We start from the raw sequence: 14168 nt of genomic DNA on the forward strand, positions 1-14168 counted from the left end.
TCAATGTTTGTAATCTTGGACCCTTGAGTTAATTCTTTTCTTGATTGAGCCCACCTCACCTTTGCCCTATAGGAATGCAACTTTCTCCAATGCTTTTTGGAGGCTGGCGCCTGACTTTAGAATAATCACCTTTAGAGAAAAATAAGTTTCTTAAAATGTTAACAGCCTTCCTGGCCAGAAGATGATGTAAATCACCTAAACTTTTGCATATGATAAGTTTGAAAGCCTGGCTTCGATAAGGATCAGGAACTGCTGTCTTTGCATGACTCTACCCCTTCCCCCATTATCCTCTATGCACAACTTAAGGTATAAAACTACTTTGGAAAATAAAGTATGTCCTTTTGTTCACCGAAATTTGGTCTCCCCATGTCGTTCTTTCTTTCACCTTCTAGCTGAACTTTTCCTCTGAGGCAGGGAAGCTCGTCAAGCCTACTAATTTTGCCTGGGCTTCTAAGATCTGACCGGGGAGGCCTTAGTGTCTCCTCTCCTTCGGGAGAACGGGAGGACGCCTGCGGCCTTCGTAGGTGACGTAAATTCCCTGCTTTGGAATTTTATTCAGCCTCTTTTCTTCACTGAATTTCTTCGCTGAGCTATCCTTATTTCACCACTCTTTATATCCTTAATAAACGTTTAATTAAGCAGTTGTTTCCTGATCCTCACCAACGTCGTCCCCGCTTCAAATTCCCTGGATCAGCCGGGGTTGGTCCCCGGCACTTCCTGACCTGCATACAGGTTTCTCAAGAGGCAGGTCAGGTGGTCTGGTATTGCCATCTCTTTCAGAATTTTCCACAGTTTATTGTGATCCACACAGTCAAAGGCTTTGGCATAGTCAATAAAGCAGAAATAGATGTTTTTCTGGAGCTCTCTTGCTTTTTCAATGATCTAGTGGATGTTGGCAATTTGGTCTCTTGTTCCTCTGCCTTTTCTAAAACCAATGTGAACATCTGGAAGTTCACAGTTCACATATTGCTGAAGCCTGGCTTGGAGAATTTTGAGCATTACTTTACTAGCGTGTGAGATGAGTGCAATTGTGTGGTAGTTTGAGCATTCTTTGGCATTACCTTTCTTTGGGATGGGAGACTTTATAGGGTTATAAAGAAATGGGAAGAATGAAACAGGCATTAACGGGATTAAAGCAAAGCTTTAATACAGCACTACCAAAGAGATGCCCTTCAGGTCCCCCAATTTTAAAGGGCCCCAAACAATAAATAGTAAATAGTCTGCTCTGTTTACAATGAAATTTGAAAATCCAGAAGGCACAGATTACAGGGAAAAACCTAGCTAGCATATTGCCTGGGGCAGCAGTTAATCCAAGTAATCAAGATACAGATTGATGAGAGGGCCCGGGTCCCTTAACTCAATCCCTCACAGGGGATCCAAAGCCTTTCACACAAAAGTAGGTAAAATGGTCAGTGGATAAAAAAGAGACATTTTCAAGGACTTCTTGATACAGAAACCCCAGACACTATAGTAGCAAAACCCATTGGGGAAGCCCAGGCTGAGCCTACAATTATATTGAGAAAACATAAAAATGTAAGGATAGAAACATAAGAGTTGATGGGATTAAAGTAAAGGGTTGGGAGCTTTGGGAGTGCAGAGTCTTAACCACAGGACCACCAGGGGAGACTGCCACTGGGCATTATTAACTGAAACCACTCCTATGACTGAAGGACAGAAAATGATCTTGACATCTGAGATACCCACAGTGCCTAGGGTGATGCTGGAGAAATGCCCAGATGGGGCTGGCAATGCCCAGAAGAGTTTTGTAATAGTATGTAAATGGTTAATACAAGATCATGCTGTCTAGGGAAGGCAGAGAGGAGATACAATCAAGGAGACTCTTCCTCTAGGACTGACTTCGGAGCCACCTGAGGAGCTGCTGGAACCGACTGCCATGTGGACAGAGCCCTGTGAGTTGCTATGGAGCAAGAGCCAGTGGTTTATGGATAGTTCCAGGGTAATTGGACAACATCCAATTAGATGGCCACGATTCTGGAGAATTCAGCTCAATGGGATGAATGGCAGGCTGTCTTCCCAGCAGTGGTAAGAACCAAACACTGTTAACAACCCCAGTGTTTGGGTTTTTACTGACTCATGGGCAGTGGCCAGTGGCCTGGCCATATGGTCAGGCAGAAGGGCAGTGGAAACCTGGCCTGTTAAAGGGATGTCCATATGCTGCATAGCTCTGTGGCAATCACTAAAGAAATTTGAGGGGTACATTAAAGAAGAGCATGTTGGCCCCCAGATCTGGAAGGGAACTGGAGCCGATGAGAAGAATCTCCCCATGTGCTCACTTAAGGTGGCCACCTGCACCCATGCAAGCAGGTGGTGGGTGCTTCAGCAATGCAGGGATGGGCTGAATCTGGACGCCATCCTCCCTTACCATCTGAGGCACACAATGTCAGTGAGAACCGTTCTGTCTGCCAACAAGAGAGCGCAAGTGAAAGAAGAGAGAATGTTTTGCTCACCATCCAAGTCTACAGAGATTAAGTCACTGACCCACAGTGCACTCTGTGCTCTAGAGAGAAGAGATTAATGTGATAATGGGATGAAGAGCTCTGTGCTTCAGACAGAGGAAATTAAGGGCAGGATGCTCTGTGCTTTGGACAAACAGGCCCCTTGGAGAGTCACATGTATCTCAGGAAGAATTTTAATGAACCCAGCTTCTTGTAGTTTCCCACACATGCAAAAGCACGGTAGTCATTGTCTTGACTATCTGCTCTTTGTGACTAGCCGTCATCTCTTACCAAGATGTATGCTTGACTGCATGTGCTTTGTAGCCCATCTCCCCCCACTTTTTAAAAAATTGTATATAAGCAACCCCCACAACCTGCCCCAACTTCTTGGGAGCAGTTTCTCAGAGCTACTGAGAGGCCAACCCCAGGCTATGATCCTCAGAAAGACCCGTAATAAAGCTTGACTTTGGCCACCTGATGTGAAGAACTGACTCACTGGAAAAGACCCTGATGCTGGGCAAGATTGAAGGCAGGAGGAGAAGGGGACGACAGAGGATGAGGTGGTGGGATGGCATCACCGACTCGATGGACATGAGTTTGAGCAAGTTTTGGGAGTCGGTGATGGACAAGGAAGCCTGGTGTGCTGCAGTCCATGGGGTCACAAAGAGTCAGACATGACTGAGTGACTGAACTGAAAGCTTAACTCATGCCTCTCAAATTGTGTTTCCTTTCAGTTGACAAGAGACAGACTGCAAACGGCTACATGGCAGATATCTTTGGTGGGAAGGCTCTGAACGCAGCTGACAAGTGAGACTGATGCTGGCGGCCTGGGTGAGGTGGGATGGGGTAGGGAGGTGAGGGTAGGGGTTGAAATGGGTTCATACAGTAATAGACACCAACTCGAGACTGAGCTTTTCTTACCCAGTGGAGATGCAAACACTCAGGAACCTATAAAAGAAACCAGAACAGGAAATACTGAGCCAAGGTGGACAGCTGAACATCATTTTTTCAGACCAAGGGACACATGTACATTATATTCATATACTTCCATTATATCCATAATATCCAAACATTATATTCCATATTATCCAACAATGAACAGAGAGCCTCCTCTGAGTACTAGTTAGCTAGAAAATTGGAACAGGCAGTTAAACCATTGGTTATCTAAAGTGGGAAGGTTAAAGCACGAAGGGCTGGTTTATACACCTTCACGAGCATGTGCTCACACTCAGTGTGACACGAGTGGGGCTAAAGGAGTGTCTGTTTTCAGGCAGAGTAAGGAGGGATGTGGGTATTCTTTCTCCCCGCTCCCCGCCACCTCAACTTTTTCTTTCTTTTTTTCCTTCTGTGGTGACAGGAACAGGGCTACACCTACAAGGGCCTCAGCAAGAATAAACTGTAAGTATGTTTTCATTTTGTTTTTTCTGCAAAACGCTTTATTGCTTCCATTCGGTCCAAGGCTTGGGAGAGGGCTCCAGGGTGGTTAGAAAGCTGCCTAGTGGCTGCAGAGAGGGGCTTCAGGCAGAAGCTTGGGCATTACGGGAGCTCCTGAAAGGCTCAGCTCCAGAGGCTCCGAGCCATGCTTGAGGGTGAGCCTTTCAAAGAAATATTCTCCCAACCCAGCCCGGGGCCAGCCAGCCTGCAGACGTTGTTGGTCAGGCGGTCTCCCGTCTTCTAGGACGTGGCTGTCTGTGAGTCACAGAGGTGGGGGTCTGTGTGGGCAGAACTCAGAACATCCAGGCCCAAAAGGGCTGGTTCCAGTTCTTCTCCATGAGAAGGGCGGCTTCCAGAGCTTCCTGGATTTTCCCGACTTCTCTTGAGACACTTCCGCCCGTCCTGAAAGAGGGCGTGGCCTCTGCAATGGCTTCGTGTTTACCAGAGGTGCTCCTGCACCCTCGCGCTTCTCCTCGGCCAATTTGCGGCAAAAGTGGCCCACATCCTGCAGAGCCACATGTTTGTGGTAGAAATAGAAGCCCAGAGAGAGGTAATGGTAGGAGGCCAACAGATGCGTGCTGACCAGGCAGTTGACTGCGGCCTCCACCTGGGCGGAATAATTCTGATGAATCTGGGAGCTCATGGTTGATCTGCAATAAGAAGTAAGCTCAGAAAGTGATGTTGGCTGGTCGTGGGAGCTGAGTATAGCTGAGTGGCTGATTCCAGGGCTGCAACTGGAAAAAATGTTGGAGGGTGGTCGGAGGCTCATGCAAGGGGCATCCTAGGGTCTGTTCCACAGGAACAGAAGCAAGAGACAAATCCGCAGGACCACTGAGCACACTGCAGTGTGTTCTTAACCTTTATGTCAGACAGAAATCCTGAAGGCCTGATGGGGTGTGAGGTGCAAAATTGGGTTGAACAGTGAAGGCAATTATATTGCCAGATGGTAAAGGGAGCTCCCTGGTTCTGATCCCGTGTAACGGGGTGGGCGGGGGTGAAGGAGAGCGGGAAGGGGCCACTTGCTAAACTAGTATTACTGCCCGCAGTGTAGCTGACAAGGTAGAAATAGAAGCCTGCAAACCTGAGTGGCCTTGCCCTGGGAGACACTTTCGTATGATATGATGACAAACTGCATAGTTATTAACGACTGAAAGAAGTTCTAGTGATGTGCCAATGTCTTTTGACCTGTGTGATTGCTTTGCTATAAGGGAAGAAGGTGTGAAGAGCAGGGAATGGACTGGGATATTGTGATTTATAATAAGAAATATGTATTTGGTCTTCATTCCCATTTCTAGCACAGAACTTCTAAAACCCTTGGAATTGCCTAAGTGGTGAGACAGATCAAGATGTCTTTTATTAATGAATTATATTTTGATTGTCCCCAGGTCACCTAAGGATGGGGCTGGTTGCCAGGGGAACCAACACTGTGATTGGAGGGTTCAAAGTTTCAGTCCCCGCTTAGACCTCATGGGAGGAGAGAAGGGATAGAGGTTGAATCTGTAGCCCATGGCCAGTGATTTGATCACTGCCTATGAACAAACCTCCACAAACCCCCAGAGTGATGGGATTTGGAGATCTGCTGGGTTGGTTAACACATGGAGTTGCTGGGAGAGTCGTGTCCTTGGAGAGGGCAAGGAAGCTCCACATCCCTTCCACATAACTTGTCCTGTGCATTTCTTACTTCTAGCTGTTTCTGAGTTGTATCCTTTTATAATAAACTGGTGATCTAGTAAGTAAAATGTTTCTCTGATTTCTGTGAGTTGCTCTGGAAAAGCAATTGAACCCAAGGAGAAAGTCACTGAAATCCCCAACCTATAGCCTGTTGGTCAGAAGAACAGACGGCAGCCCGGAGTTGCCACTAGCCTCTGCAGTGGGGTGGGGATGAGAGGACAGGGACATTCTTGTAGGACTGAGCCCTTCACCTGTGGGGTCTGATGCTTCTTCTGGGCAGATAGTATCAAAATTAAGTTAAATTGTAGGCTGGAATCCATTAAAAAGAATGAAATAATACCATTTGCAACAACATGGATGGACCTATGCTAAGTCACTTCAGTTGTGTCCGACTCTGTGCAATCCCATAAATGGAAGCCAACCAGGCTCCCCCATCCCTGGGATTCTCCAGGCAAGAGTACTGGAGTGGGTTGCCATTTCCTTCACCAATGCATGAAATGAAAAGTGAAAGTGAAGTCACTCAGTCGTGTCCAACTCTTAGAGACCCCATGAACTGCAGCCTACCAGATTCCGCCAGCCATGGGATTTTCCAGGCTAGAGTACTGCAATGGGGTGCCATTGCCTTCTCCGATGGATGGACCTAGAGGTTGTCAAAATGAGAGAAGTAAGTCAGATAGAGAAAAGGATTTCCTATAACAACCCTTATATGTGGAATCTAAAGAGAAATGATACAAATGAACTGAACAAAACAGAAACTCACAGACTTAGAGAATGAACGTATGGTTGCCTGTACACACTGCTGTATTTAAATGGGTCACCAACAAGGACCTCTGCAGGCCCCTGTGCTATGTATAGCACATAGAACCTTGCTCAGTACTACCTGGCAGCCTGGATGGGATGGGAGTTTGGGAGAGAACGCATACATGTACATGTATGGCTGAGTCCCTTCGCTGTTCACCCCAAAATGTCACAACATTGTTCATCGGCTATACCTCAATACGAAATAAAAAGTTTTTTAAAAAAGGAAAAGAAAATTGTAGGCCGGTTTCAGAGAACTGCTTATTGGCGTGGCACAAAAGACAAAAACTACAAATAGCTTCAGGTAAACAAGCTCTCTTTTTACCATGAAAAAATGTTTTGAAATATCACTGGGCAAAAAGGCCCAAAAAAATCTAATTTGCTATCCTCAATCATCTATTCTTCTAGAAATTTCAGAGGAAGGCATATATTTTGAATGTCAAATGAAAACAGGGAAGGATGACAAATAACCGGAATACCAGGAAACAAGCTTCTCTACTGTGAAGGCCAAAATTGTCTCTAAGTACAATGACTGTGCTCCCAGTGAGGACAGCCAATTTATCTCCAGGTCAATGGAATCTGGAATGAATGCTCCATACAAGGTATTTCTAGAGACTCGAAGACGAATAAAAGGTCATGAAACTCGGCAGAACAGTATGTTCGGAGCTGTTTCATTTTTTGAGTGTTTTTTATGTGGAAGACCTTGTTAGGTTAGGATACATTTACTGGAGGGAAAAGTACCCAAGAAAAGTAGATGGGCCACATGGGAAAATCTTAACTTCATTAGCCCCAGACACCAAGTACCAGAGCCACCTTACAATTTGGAGCCTGTTCTTGGGAGCTGGCCCTTTCCCAGATGTTTTCTTTTGTGGTATAATAATTACCACAAACAGCATTTAAAATGACACTGAGATTTATTATATTACAGTTTCTGTGGGTCATAAATTAGTAGAAGCATATATCAGAGCTATTTGGGATTTGGTTCCAGATTACCGCAATAATGCAAGTATCTTGATAAATTGAGTCCCATAAATTTCTTGGTTTCCCAGATCATATAAAAGTTATTTACACTATGCTATAGTCTATTAAGTATGCGATGGTGAAACAGAGTAGGTTCCTATGGTCCTTCCCCTCACATCCTCTGCCTGCCTTCTGTCTGTGAAAAACTCAAGTCAAAGACTAAGTTTAATCAGAGACATGAGAACATACGAAAAAAAAAAAAAAGGAAAACCGTCAAGGGAGACCAAATAATAATAATGTAGTCATTAGGCATAGTCAAGGTCCTTAAGTTCCTTTTCAAGAACTATAGATAATATTCTGAGCCAAATCCTGTGAGCTGTCTTATAGACACTGAAACTCCAGGTGGGAGCCGTTAACCACGTGATGACCAGGCTGTACCCACGACATAAGCTGCCACAATTTCAAGAATTGTCCTCAAGGAAATGGGAACAAGTGGACCCTGGAACTGAAGATAACTGCACCTCAGACAACCGAGATGATGCTGGTCAGACCACTGATGACCAGTTTGATGTTGACGGTCACAGCTGATTGTACTGTTTCTGCATGTAACCCCCTCCCTCAGCCTACAAAAGCTCTTGCCCCACGGGTTGCCAGTGGGGGGTGTGTGGGGGGAGTTGGCCTTTGGACTGATGTCTGCCCTCCATCCCCACCTGCTACTTCCCCTTCCACCCCGCCGCCCACCCTCATCACCATCATCTGAAATTAAAGCAAACTTTCTTCTCCACCAACCTGGCCTGTTTATTTGGCTGTTGAGTGATGAGCAGCCAGACCCCACACTCCTTTCGGTAACAATAGCATTATATCTAAAAACAAATGTAGGGCTTCCCTGGTGGCTCAGTGGTAAAGAATCTGCCTGACGATGCAGGAGACACAGGTTCCATCCCTGGGCGGGGAAGATCCCAAATGCCATGGGGCAACTAAGCCCATGTGCCTCAACTATTGAGCCTGTGCTCTAGAGCCTGGGAACCGCAACCCCTGAGCACATGCACCGCAGCCCCGAAGCACAGGCACCCTAGAGCCTGTGCCCTGCAACGAGAGGAGCCCCCACAAAGAGAAGACGGCACTCCGCAACTAGAGAGTAGCCCCCGCTCTCTGCAACTAGAGAAAAACCCTCACAGCAACAAAGACCCAGGACAGCCAAAAATAAATAAATACAATTATTTTAAAAAATGAATAAAAACAAATGTACAAGGACTTCCATGATGGTCCAGTGGCTAAGCCTACACGCTCCCAATGCAAGGGTCTGAGGTTCAATCCCTGGTCAGAGAACTAGATCCCACATTCCCCAATTAAGAGTTTGCATGTCGCAACTGAAATATCCCACATGACGCAACTAAGACCTGGTGAAGCCAAATAAATATTTTTTAAAAAGCAAACATTAAAAATAAATTTAAAACAAATATATATATATATATATATAGTTTAATTTAAAAATACTTCAATGCACCAAAATACTAACCATCATCTGATAAAGCAGGGTTGCCATAAATCTTCAATTTGTAAAAAATACAGTATCTGAAAAGCACAGTAAACTGAGGTACAGTCTAGCTCTTCTGCTCAGGATCTCACAAGGCTATAGTAACATTGCCTGAGGCCAGGGGTTCTCTGCCAAGTCCACACGGTTGTTTGCAGACTTCAGTTCCTTGTGGTTGTAGGACTGAGCCCCTTAGCTATCAGAGGCCACTAGAGGTCTTACCTTGTGATCCTCTCCATAGGCAGTTTATTGCATGACAGCTTACTTAAGATCAGCGACAGAATCTACCTATCATCTATCTATTATCTGTCATCTATTTATCTAATTAAAACATAATCTTTGAAGTGATATCCCATCACCTTTGCCATATTCTATTGGTTAGAAGCAAGTCAGAGGTCCTGCCTACACTCAAAGTGAGGAAATTTAGCAGGACATGAACACGGGAGCTATCCTGGGGTCTGTCTGTCATACCAAGTTTGTGATCCCCTAGCTCAGAGTTTCCTAAAGGGTATACCTAAAACACTAGTTCCACAAAAATTGTTTCTTGAAAAAATCATACCTCAGTTTTACAAGTTTAGAATTGCTATATATTTTCTCCCCTTCTTAGAGATTCAAAATACACACAAGCATATTAAATATACTGAGAAGTCTTGGTTATCAGTTATGATGACATTCACCTGCAAAAGCAGAAAACTCAACTTCTTTTTTAAAATAAGGCTTAAAAAAAAAAAAAGACAAGAAGCCTGGAGAAGACTTGATTCAGTGAACTAGTTGTGCCAGAGCAGATGTCACTGCAATTTTCTTCGTCTTCCCTCACAATGATGTGATGGCTGCTGTAGTTCCAGCCATCACATTTGCATTTACAGTGGGTAGGAGGAGGAAGGAAAAATCCCAGGTTGGCCCTCTGTTTTGTTTATTATGAAAATATAAACTTTCTCAGAATCCTCTAACTTCTTCTAACCTCTTGTGTGCTACAGACTATATTCTGCAAGACTTCTCTGTCCATGGGATTCTCCAGGCAAGAATACTGTAGTGGGTTGGTATGCCATCCTCCAGAGGATCTTCCCAACCTAGTGGTGGAACCCACATCTCTTTTGTTTCTTGTGTTGGCAGGCTAGTTCTTTACCACTAGCACTGTTAGGCTTCCCTTTGTATCCCATGAGTTAGAACAGGGTCATATGCTCACCCTATCTGCAAGGAAGACTATGAAAGTGAAAATGTAAAAAATTTTAGCCTTGATAGTGAGAAATGACAAGGCAGAAGGGGATTCGGAGAGACTCTGGGGGTAGCGAACTCACAGAGTCTGCCACACATTGCCTAAAAGAAATGTGCTCAGCTTTTCCACTGGAATTCTAACACCTAACCACAGAAAATGTCTCCAAAAGTACTGCTGAAGCCAAAATCTCTTGGGGTAATGGAACCAGGAAAATTAAACTCCTAAAATTTTTGGCATAGACATCTGACACTGAAATCTTCTCTATTTCTCCCCATTCTGGAGAACAGCTTCTGGTCTCAACCACAGGGTGAAGAGCAGGCTTTCTGAAACTTAGCATGTGTTAGCTGCCACCGCCGTACTCTAAAATCTTCTTTCCAGGGAAGCCAACCTCCTTTTTCCACCAACTGGAAAGTCTTGAAGAAGGTCAGGTGGAAATAGAGGTTCATAACTTCTGCCCCCTTAACATTAAAGCATACGGACCCCAAACCCATAGCCCAGCAGCTCGTTCTCCTCTACTTCAGCTACGCAAGACTTTCCAGCCAAGAGCCATACCCTGTTGCTGGGAATGATGCAAAGCTACAAGCAGGAAATGGCCCCGATCCACTTCTAATAATAACCTCTTTTCAAACTCCTTTCCTTCACTTCATTTCCTAGTTTCTCTCTCACTTCTTCTAACCCAAAATAGGTGCCAACAAGTCTCACCAGTCTCTTTCTTGGTTTTACATTTCCAATGAAATCAGCTCCCCTTTATCTATCCCGCCCCCCAAGTTATGGCCCCAGATTTCAGTTGGCAACTGCAGTCATCTCTCTGGTGTACACTCAGCATATTAAATGTCTACAGCCCTCCAAGCATCATTCGTGGGATGGGACAGTGTGGTCTTGTAGAAAGAGAACTGGACGGGTATCCAACTCTACCCTAACTAGCATGGGATGCTGGGCAAGTTGGCACAAAGAGCCTTTGCATTAAGAAGGAACTGGAGTGGGGGTCCCTGATCCTCCAGGCTGACCAAGGTTCTAATGGGAATCATTAGACCGAAAGAACATTTTAAGAGCTCTTGCAGCAGACTTCACTTGGGGAAACTTGTCCCTCTAAGGAGGTTCGGTGTTCTTAGAATCCACATTTTTGAGCCTGAACACAGGTGTTCATTGTTCTCATATTTCAAGTGAGAAAGAAGAGACTTTCAAAGCCCATAGTTAGAATAATCAGAACTCAGTGGGGTTTTTTAATTTCCAGTCTCCATCCACGGGAAGAGTTCATCCATTCATTTCTGTACTCACTGACTCATTTGACATAAATTTATTGAATATCTTCTGTAAGCCAGGTCATGTGCTAGGTATATTAACGCATATATATGGAATTTAGAAAAATGGTACCAATGAACCAATTTGTAGGGTAGGGATAGAGACAAAGCTGTAGAGAATAGATTTGTGGCTACAGAGAGGGAAGAAGAGGGTGGGATGAACTTAAGGAGTACAATCGAAATATATACAGTGTGTAAAATAGATACCTAGTGGGAAGTTGTTAAACAGCACAGGGAGCTCAGCCTGGTGCTCTGTGATAACCCAGAGGGGTGGGTTGGAAGGTAGGAGAGAGGCTCAAGAGGGAGAGGATATGTGTATATTTACGGCTGGTTCACATTGTACGGCAGTACCAGTACAACATTGCAAGGCAACTGTTGTTCAGTCACTCAGTCATGCCTGACTCTTTGCAACTTCATGGACAGTGGCACGCTAGGCTTCCCTGTCCTTCACTATCCCCCATGAGTTTGCTGAAACTCATGTCCATCAAGTCAGTGATGCCATCCAACCATCTCGTCCTCTGATGCCCCCTTCTCCTCCTGCCCTCAGTCCTTCCCAGCATCAGGGTCTTTTCCAGTGAGTCAGCTCTTCACATCAGGTAGCTAAGGTATTGGAGCTTGAATTTTAGCATCAGTCCTTACAATGAATATTCAGGGTTGATTTCCTTTAGGATTGACTGGTTTGATCTCCTTGCAGTCCAAGGGACTCTCTAGAGTCTTCTCCAGCACCAGAGTTCAAAATCATCAGTTCTTCGGAGCTCAGTCTTTTTTACGGTCCAACTCTCACATGCGTACATGACTACTGGAAAAACCTATACGTACCTTTGTTGGCAAAGTGATGTCTCTGCTTTTTAATATGCTGTCTAGATTTGTAAAACAACTATCTTCCAACTAAAAATTAAAAAAAGGAAATCCACAGCTCCTGTTCTGAAGACTGTCTAACCCAGAGAGAAGACATCTCTGCCACCAATAACAACACGATCCAAGGACAACCGTGCTGTTGAGGGAGCTGGAGGCTTGTGGGTGGTTTTAGCAGTTGGACAGGTGTGGTCCAGCTGGACTAGATTCTTCCAGAAGGGCCTTGATGGCATTTCAGGGCACAGGTGATGTCATTCTAAACAGAACTCCCAGTGGGTAACAGGGCTGACTGCTGTGGACCTGGGCCCTCACTGGCAGCAGAGAAAAGAAAGACCTGTCCGACTGAACGTCACTGGCCTGGGCCCTGCAGAGCCTCCTGTTTCTGTTTCACACTTTGCTGTCTTGAGGTCTCTCACCCTCTTCCCCTCCCTCCACAGAGTGTGTATAAAGGATGTGACAGATGCAGGGAGAAAACAAGGGTCTCCCAGGAACAGGTGGGAAGGTTCTAGGTGAGATGCAGGGGATGGGGAGGCCCTGTGTGGGTGAATAAGAAGCAGGTCTTCCTGGAAGAGGAAGATGTGGAGGGATGAGGATCTGTGTATCCTGGGAACAAGAAGTAGCTCAGTGTTTCTCGAGCTACCTGTGTGTTCTGTACAGGCAGAGGAGAGGAGCGGGTACAGGAATGGCAGGAAGAAAGGCTAGACAGGTCATCCAGGGTCTTAGAAAGAGTCTCATAAAGTCTGCCCTGATGCTGGGAAAGACCAAAAGCAAAAGGAGAAGGGAGCGGCGGAAGATGAGATGGTTAGACGGCATCACTGACTCAATGGACATGAATCTGAGCAAACTCTGGGAGACAGTGGAGGACAGAGGAGCCTGGTGTGCTGCAGTCCATGGGGTCCCAAAGAGTTGGACACAACTGAGTGGTCTGAACAACAACAGCAAAGTCTGCCCAGATTGGCCCTATCTCAGTTTTCTAAGACCTCACAAAAATAAATGCAATGCTTCCTTATTCTCCATATATCCCCACGTATATAAACATAAACAGCAAAGTATACATTTGAAAACACTCATCTCTTCTCCAACCTGAGAACCCCAGAGTAGCCCATATGAGCAGAAGGCCCTTAGCTCATCCCCTGAAGAACTTGATCTAAACTTCTGTCCAGAAGGCATCACACATTGCAAAGAATTAGTCTTGGGGGAGGGGTGCCAATGACCCACAACCACCTGAAAGCAGGCCAACTGAGGTTGGGGCAAAGTCGTCCTCACCCAAGAGGCCCTTGCTTCCAAGCCACTCTCACTTTATAACTCAGTGTCCCAGCCTCATCTCCCCACACTGAACTCCTTCTTCCTAGGCACTTTCTGCATCTTACTTAGGATTTGAGCATCCCAAGAGCGCTAGTGGTAAAGAACCTGCCTGCCAGTGCAGGAGACAGAAGAGATGCAGGTTCGATCCCTGGGTTGGGAAGATCCCCTGGAGAAGGAAATGGCCACCCACTCCAGTATCCTTGCCTGGAGAATCCCATGGAGAGAGGAGCCTAGCGGGGCTACAGTCCATGGGGTTGCAAAGAGCCAGACATGACTGAAGTGACTTAATACTCAAGTGTTAAGTGTGTTGTGGTTCATTTAAAAATATGTTCTGAGTCTATAAATTCCTTGAAAGCAGGAACTGTGTCCTAATGATGATCCTTGTTTCTCTCCCAGAGCATAAAACATGGCCTGGGATACAGCAGAAGTCCAGCAAATGTTTGTCAAATGAAGCTGAGCTTTGAGAGCATCACAAGAGGTAATGGCAGGAGGTGCATCCGTATCAGTGATCCAAAGGACCACAACAGGGGAATGATGGTGGAAAATAACCACAGGGAGATGGCAGGTTTGCCATTCTAGTGTATCCTGCAAATGACAGAAAATCTGATTCAAATTTGTTATGTAGGAAAGGGATATTC

The 14168-nt window shown here is 45.4% G+C and overlaps 1 pseudogene; it reads right to left on the reverse strand.

The window, feature by feature from the left end:
• Window positions 1–3951: 3951 nt before the first annotated feature.
• LOC104995814 lies at window positions 3952–4533 on the reverse strand (annotated as a pseudogene).
• Between the last annotated feature and the right edge of the window lie 9635 nt (window positions 4534–14168).

This window comes from Bison bison, unplaced genomic scaffold (assembly GCF_000754665.1).
Source record: "Bison bison bison isolate TAMUID 2011002044 unplaced genomic scaffold, Bison_UMD1.0 scf7180017864287, whole genome shotgun sequence".
Classification (NCBI taxonomy): Eukaryota; Metazoa; Chordata; class Mammalia; order Artiodactyla; family Bovidae; genus Bison; species Bison bison.